General features: G+C 40.4%; 1 long non-coding RNA gene across 2 annotated transcripts in view; it reads left to right on the forward strand.

The window, feature by feature from the left end:
• Positions 1–1,043, forward strand: part of LOC127923742 (uncharacterized) — a 2,306-nt gene extending 1,263 nt beyond the window's left edge. Inside the window, exons 2-3 of one of the 2 annotated variants that reach the window (XR_008115203.1) lie at positions 8–29; positions 1,023–1,043. This is a non-coding gene — a long non-coding RNA (uncharacterized LOC127923742). Of the gene's footprint in view, positions 1–7; positions 30–530; positions 552–1,022 lie in introns of those variants that run through there. The other variant, XR_008115202.1, reaches the window with a different exon arrangement.
• The last annotated feature ends 6,008 nt before the right edge of the window (positions 1,044–7,051 follow it).

Below are 7,051 nucleotides of genomic sequence, written 5' to 3' on the forward strand. Positions count from 1 at the left end.
ATAGCAGGTGGGGTATCATCATACAGTAGGTGGGGTATTATCATACAGTAGGTGGGGTATTATCATACAGTAGGTGGGGTATTATCATACAGTAGGTGTAGGTGGGTATTATCATACAGTAGGTGGGGTATTATCATACAGTAGGTGGGGTATTATCATACAGTAGTGGGGTATTATCATACAGTAGGTGGGGTATTATCATACAGTAGGTGGGGTATTATCATACAGTAGGTGGGGTATTATCATACAGTAGGTGGGTATTATCATACAGTAGGTGGGGTATTATCATACAGTAGGTGGGGTATTATCATACAGTAGGTGAGGGTATCATCATACAGTAGGTGGGGTATTATCATACAGTAGGTGGGGTATTATCATACAGTAGGTGAGGTATTATCATACAGTAGGTGGGGGGTATCATACAGTAGGTGAGGTATTATCATACAGTAGGTGGGTATTATCATACAGGGGTATTATCATACAGTAGGTGGGGTATTATCATACAGTAGGTGGGTATTATCATACAGTAGGTGGGGTATCATCATACAGTAGGTGGGTATTATCATACAGTAGGTGGGGTATTATCATACAGTAGGTGAGGTATTATCATACAGTAGGGTTATTATCATACAGTAGGTGGGGTATTATCATACAGTAGGTGGGCTATTATCATACAGGGGTATTATCATACAGTAGTATTATCATACAGTAGGGGGTATTATCATACAGGTAGGTGGGCTATTATCATACAGTAGGTGGGTATTATCATACAGTAGGTGAGGTATTATCATACAGGGGTATTATCATACAGTAGGTGGGGTATTATCATACAGTAGGTGGGGTATTATCATACAGTAGGTGAGGTGGGTATTATCATACAGTAGGTGGAGGTATTATCATACAGTAGGTGAGGTATTATCATACAGTAGGTGGGGTATTATCATACAGTAGGTGGGCTATTATATTATTATCATACAGTAGGTGGGGTATTATCATACAGTAGGGGTATTATCATACAGTAGGTGGGGTATCATCATACAGTAGGTGGGGTATTATCATACAGTAGGTGGGGTATTATCATACAGTAGGTGAGGTATTATCATACAGTAGGTGAGGTATTATCATACAGTAGGTGAGGTATTATCATACAGTAGGTGAGGTATTATCATACAGTAGATGGGGTATTATCATACAGTAGGTGGGGTATTATCATACAGTAGGTGAGGTATTATCATACAGTAGATGGGGTATTATCATACAGTAGATGGGGTATTATCATACAGTAGGTGGGCTATTATCATACAGGGGTATTATCATACAGTAGATGGGGTATTATCATACAGTAGGTGGGGTATCATCATACAGTAGATGGGGTATTATCATACAGTAGGTGGGGTATTATCATACAGTAGGTGAGGTATTATCATACAGTAGGTGGGGTATTATCATACAGAAGGTGAGGTATTATCATACAGTAGATGGGGTATTATCATACAGTAGGTGGGGTATTATCATACAGTAGGTGAGGTATTATCATACAGTAGATGGGGTATTATCATACAGTAGATGGGGTATTATCATACAGTAGGTGGGGTATTATCATACAGTAGGTGGGGTACAGTAGGTGGGGTATTATCATACAGTAGGTGGGGTATTATCATACAGTAGGTGGGGTATTATCATACAGTAGGTGGGGTATCATCATACAGTAGGTGAGGTATTATCATATAGTAGGTGGGGTATTATCATACAGTAGGTGGGGTATTATCATACAGGGGTATTATCATACAGTAGGTGGGGTATTATCATACAGTAGGTGGGCTATTATCATACAGGGGTATTATCATACAGTAGGTGGGGTATTATCATACAGTAGGTGGGCTATTATCATACAGGGGTATTATCATACAGTAGGTGAGGTATTATCATACAGGGGTATTATCATACAGTAGGTGAGGTATTATCATACAGTTGGTGGGGTATTATCATACAGTAGGTGAGGTATTATCATATAGTAGGTGGGGTATTATCATACAGGGGTATTATCATACAGTAGGTGGGGTATTATCATACAGTAGGTGGGCTATTATCATACAGGGGTATTATCATACAGTAGGTGGGGTATTATCATACAGTAGGTGGGGTATTATCATACAGTAGTTGGGGTATTATCATACAGTAGGTGGGGTATTATCATACAGTAGATGGGGTATTATCATACAGTAGGTGGGGTATTATCATACAGTAGATGGGGTATTATCATACAGTAGGTGGGGTATTATCATACAGTAGGTGGGGTATTATCATACAGTAGATGGGGTATTATCATACAGTAGGTGGGGTATTATCATACAGTAGGTGAGGTATTATCATACAGTAGGTGGGGTATTATCATACAGTAGGTGGGCTATTATCATACAGGGGTATTATCATACAGTAGGTGAGGTATTATCATACAGTAGGTGGGGTATTATCATACAGTAGGTGGGGTATTATCATACAGTAGGTGGGCTATTATCATACAGGGGTATTATCATATAGTAGGTGGGGTATTATCATACAGTAGGTGAGGTATTATCATACAGTAGGTGGGGTATCATCATACAGTAGGTGAGGTATTATCATATAGTAGGTGGGGTATTATCATACAGTAGGTGAGGTATTATCATACAGGGGTATTATCATACAGTAGGTGGGGTATTATCATACAGTAGGTGGGCTATTATCATACAGGGGTATTATCATATAGTAGGTGGGGTATTATCATACAGTAGGTGAGGTATTATCATACAGGGGTATTATCATACAGTAGGTGGGGTATTATCATACAGTAGGTGAGGTATTATCATACAGTAGGTGGGGTATTATCATACAGGGGTATTATCATACAGTAGGTGGGGTATTATCATACAGTAGGTGAGGTATTATCATACAGTAGGTGAGGTATTATCATACAGTAGATGAGGTATTATCATACAGTAGGTGGGGTATTATCATACAGTAGGTGGGGTATTATCATACAGTAGGTGGGGTATTATCATACAGTAGGTGGGGTATTATCATACAGTAGGTGGGGTATTATCATACAGTAGGTGGGGTATTATCATACAGTAGGTGGGGTATTATCATACAGAAGGTGAGGTATTATCATACAGTAGATGGGGTATTATCATACAGTAGGTGGGGTATTATCATACAGTAGGTGAGGTATTATCATACAGTAGATGGGGTATTATCATACAGTAGATGGGGTATTATCATACAGTAGGTGGGGTATTATCATACAGTAGGTGGGGTACAGTAGGTGGGGTACAGTAGGTGGGGTACAGTAGGTGGGGTATTATCATACAGTAGGTGGGGTATCATCATACAGTAGGTGAGGTATTATCATATAGTAGGTGGGGTATTATCATACAGTAGGTGGGGTATTATCATACAGGGGTATTATCATACAGTAGGTGGGGTATTATCATACAGTAGGTGGGCTATTATCATACAGGGGTATTATCATACAGTAGGTGGGGTATTATCATACAGTAGGTGGGCTATTATCATACAGGGGTATTATCATACAGTAGGTGAGGTATTATCATACAGGGGTATTATCATACAGTAGGTGAGGTATTATCATACAGTTGGTGGGGTATTATCATACAGTAGGTGAGGTATTATCATATAGTAGGTGGGGTATTATCATACAGTAGGTGGGCTATTATCATACAGGGGTATTATCATACAGTAGGTGGGGTATTATCATACAGTAGGTGGGGTATTATCATACAGTAGGTGGGGTATTATCATACAGTAGGTGGGGTATTATCATACAGTAGATGGGGTATTATCATACAGTAGGTGGGGTATTATCATACAGTAGGTGGGGTATTATCATACAGTAGGTGGGGTATCATCATACAGTAGGTGGGGTATTATCATACAGTAGATGGGGTATTATCATACAGTAGGTGGGGTATTATCATACAGTAGGTGAGGTATTATCATACAGTAGGTGGGGTATTATCATACAGTAGGTGGGCTATTATCATACAGGGGTATTATCATACAGTAGGTGAGGTATTATCATACAGTTGGTGGGGTATTATCATACAGTAGGTGAGGTATTATCATACAGTAGGTGGGGTAATATCATACAGTAGGTGAGGCTATTTATCAGTAGGGGGTATTATCATACAGTAGGTGGGGTATTATCATACAGTAGGTGGGGTATTATCATACAGTAGGTGGGGTATTATCATACAGGGGTATTATCATACAGTAGGTGGGGTATTATCATACAGTAGGTGGGGTATTATCATACAGTAGGTGAGGTATTATCATACAGTAGGTGAGGTATTATCATACAGTAGGTGGGGTATTATCATACAGTAGGTGAGGTATTATCATACAGTAGGTGGGGTATTATCATACAGTAGGTGAGGTATTATCATACAGTAGGTGGGGTATTATCATACAGTAGGTGGGGTATTATCATACAGTAGGTGGGGTATTATCATACAGTAGGTGGGTATTATCATACAGTAGGTGGGGTATTATCATACAGTAGGTGGGGTATTATCATACAGTAGGTGGGGTATTATCATACAGTAGGTGGGGTATTATCATACAGTAGGTGGGGTATTATCATACAGTAGGTGGGGTATTATCATACAGTAGGTGGGGTATTATCATACAGTAGGTGGGGTATTATCATACAGTAGGTGGGGTATTATCATACAGGGGTATTATCATACAGTAGGTGGGGTATTATCATACAGTAGGTGGGTATTATCATACAGTAGGTGGGGTATTATCATACAGTAGGTGGGGTATTATACAGTAGGTGAGGTATTATCATACAGTAGGTGGGGTATTATCATACAGTAGGTGGGGTATTATCATACAGTAGGTGGGGTATTATCATACAGTAGGTGAGGTATTATCATACAGTAGGTGGGGTATTATCATACAGGGGTATTATCATACAGTAGGTGAGGTATTATCATACAGTAGGTTAGGGTATCATCATACAGTAGGTGGGGTATTATCATACAGTAGGTGGGGTATTATTATACAGTAGGTGAGGTATTATCATTCAGTAGGTTAGGGTATCATCATACAGTAGGTGAGGTATTATCATACAGTAGGTGGGCTATTATCATACAGGGGTATTATCATATAGTAGGTGGGGTATTATCATACAGTAGGTGAGGTATTATCATACAGTAGGTGGGGTATCATCATACAGTAGGTGAGGTATTATCATATAGTAGGTGGGGTATTATCATACAGTAGGTGAGGTATTATCATACAGGGGTATTATCATACAGTAGGTGGGGTATTATCATACAGTAGGTGGGGTATTATCATACAGTAGGTGAGGTATTATCATACAGTAGGTGAGGTATTATCATACAGTAAATGGGGTATTATCATACAGTAGGTGGGGTATTATCATACAGTAGGTGAGGTATTATCATACAGTAGGTGAGGTATTATCATACAGTAAATGGGGTATTATCATACAGTAGGTGGGGTATTATCATACAGTAGGTGAGGTATTATCATACAGTAGGTGAGGTATTATCATACAGTAGGTGAGGTATTATCATACAGTAGGTGAGGTATTATCATACAGTAAATGGGGTATTATCATACAGTAGGTGGGGTATTATCATACAGTAGGTGAGGTATTATCATACAGTAGGTGAGGTATTATCATACAGTAGGTGAGGTATTATCATACAGTAGGTGGGGTATTATCATACAGTAGGTGAGGTATTATCATACAGTAGGTGGGGTATTATCATACAGTAGGTGAGGTATTATCATACAGTAGGTGGGGTATTATCATACAGTAGGTGGGGTATTATCATACAGTAGGTGGGGTATTATCATACAGTAGGTGAGGTATTATCATACAGTAGGTGGGGTATTTCAATCTCAATCAAAGACACTTCCTCCATCTGGAAATGTCTTGTGGATAAATGGAAACACTCCATCCATCAGCAGCCAAAGAAAAACACACACACATTAGCAATAATAGATATGTACTGTATGTCCTTACCTGGTAGGAGAGAGACAACAGCATCAAGGACATCAACAGCACATGGAGAGAGAGACAGAGAGACAGACAGAGAGACAGAGAGAGAGAGAGAGACAGAGAGAGAGAGAGAGAGAGAGAGAGACAGAGAGAGAGAGAGAGAGAGAGAAACAGAGAGAGAGAGAGAGAGAGAGAGAGAGAGAGAGAGAGAGAGAGAGAGAGAGAGAGAGAGAGAGAGAGAGAGAGAGAGAGAGAGAGAGAGAGAGAGAGAGAGATAGAGAGAGAGAGGAGAGACACAAGAGACACAGATCATAGATAGAGAGAGAGAGAGGAGAGACAGAGGTGAGAGAGTAGATAGAGTCTGTATAAGAGACAGAGAGAGACACAGGAGAGAGACACAGAGAGAGAGAGACACAGAGAGAGAGAGAGAGAGAGGAGAGACAGAGAGAGAAACAGAGCCTGTTCTGTGAGACAGAGAGAGAGAGAGACAGAGAGAGTGAGAGAGAGAGAGAGAGAGAGAGAGAGAGAGAGAGAGAGACAGAGATTACACAGATCAGAGCCACCTGTGAGAGGTAAGACTAGAGAGCAGAGAGAGAGAGAGAGAGATAAGGTCAACTCAGAGAGAGAGAGAGGGGAGACAGAGAGAGAAACAGGTAAAGACAGCAGAGGTGAGAGTAGATAGAGAGCAGAGAGAGAGTGAGAGAGAGATCATAGCACAGAAACAGAGAGACAGAGAGAGAGAGAGTCTCCTGACAGATAAGAAACAGAGAGAGAGAGAGGAGTCAAGAGAGACCGAGAGAGAGAGAGAGGTCAACTCCTTAGACACCTGTGAGAGAGTCAGAGAGAGAGAGTCTCCTGAGAGAGAGAGAGAGAATATCTTGTTAAGGTTCGCAACATGACACAATCAACATATTGCCAGGAAACAGAGGGTGTCTGTATAACTGACAGGTCGACTCTCCAGGCCTATAGACTAGTGTTTCCCCTATATTCATTTTAGCTGCGGTGGCCCACTGC

The sequence above is a fragment of the Oncorhynchus keta genome, unplaced genomic scaffold (assembly GCF_023373465.1).
Source record: "Oncorhynchus keta strain PuntledgeMale-10-30-2019 unplaced genomic scaffold, Oket_V2 Un_contig_3170_pilon_pilon, whole genome shotgun sequence".
Lineage (NCBI taxonomy): Eukaryota > Metazoa > Chordata > Actinopteri > Salmoniformes > Salmonidae > Oncorhynchus > Oncorhynchus keta.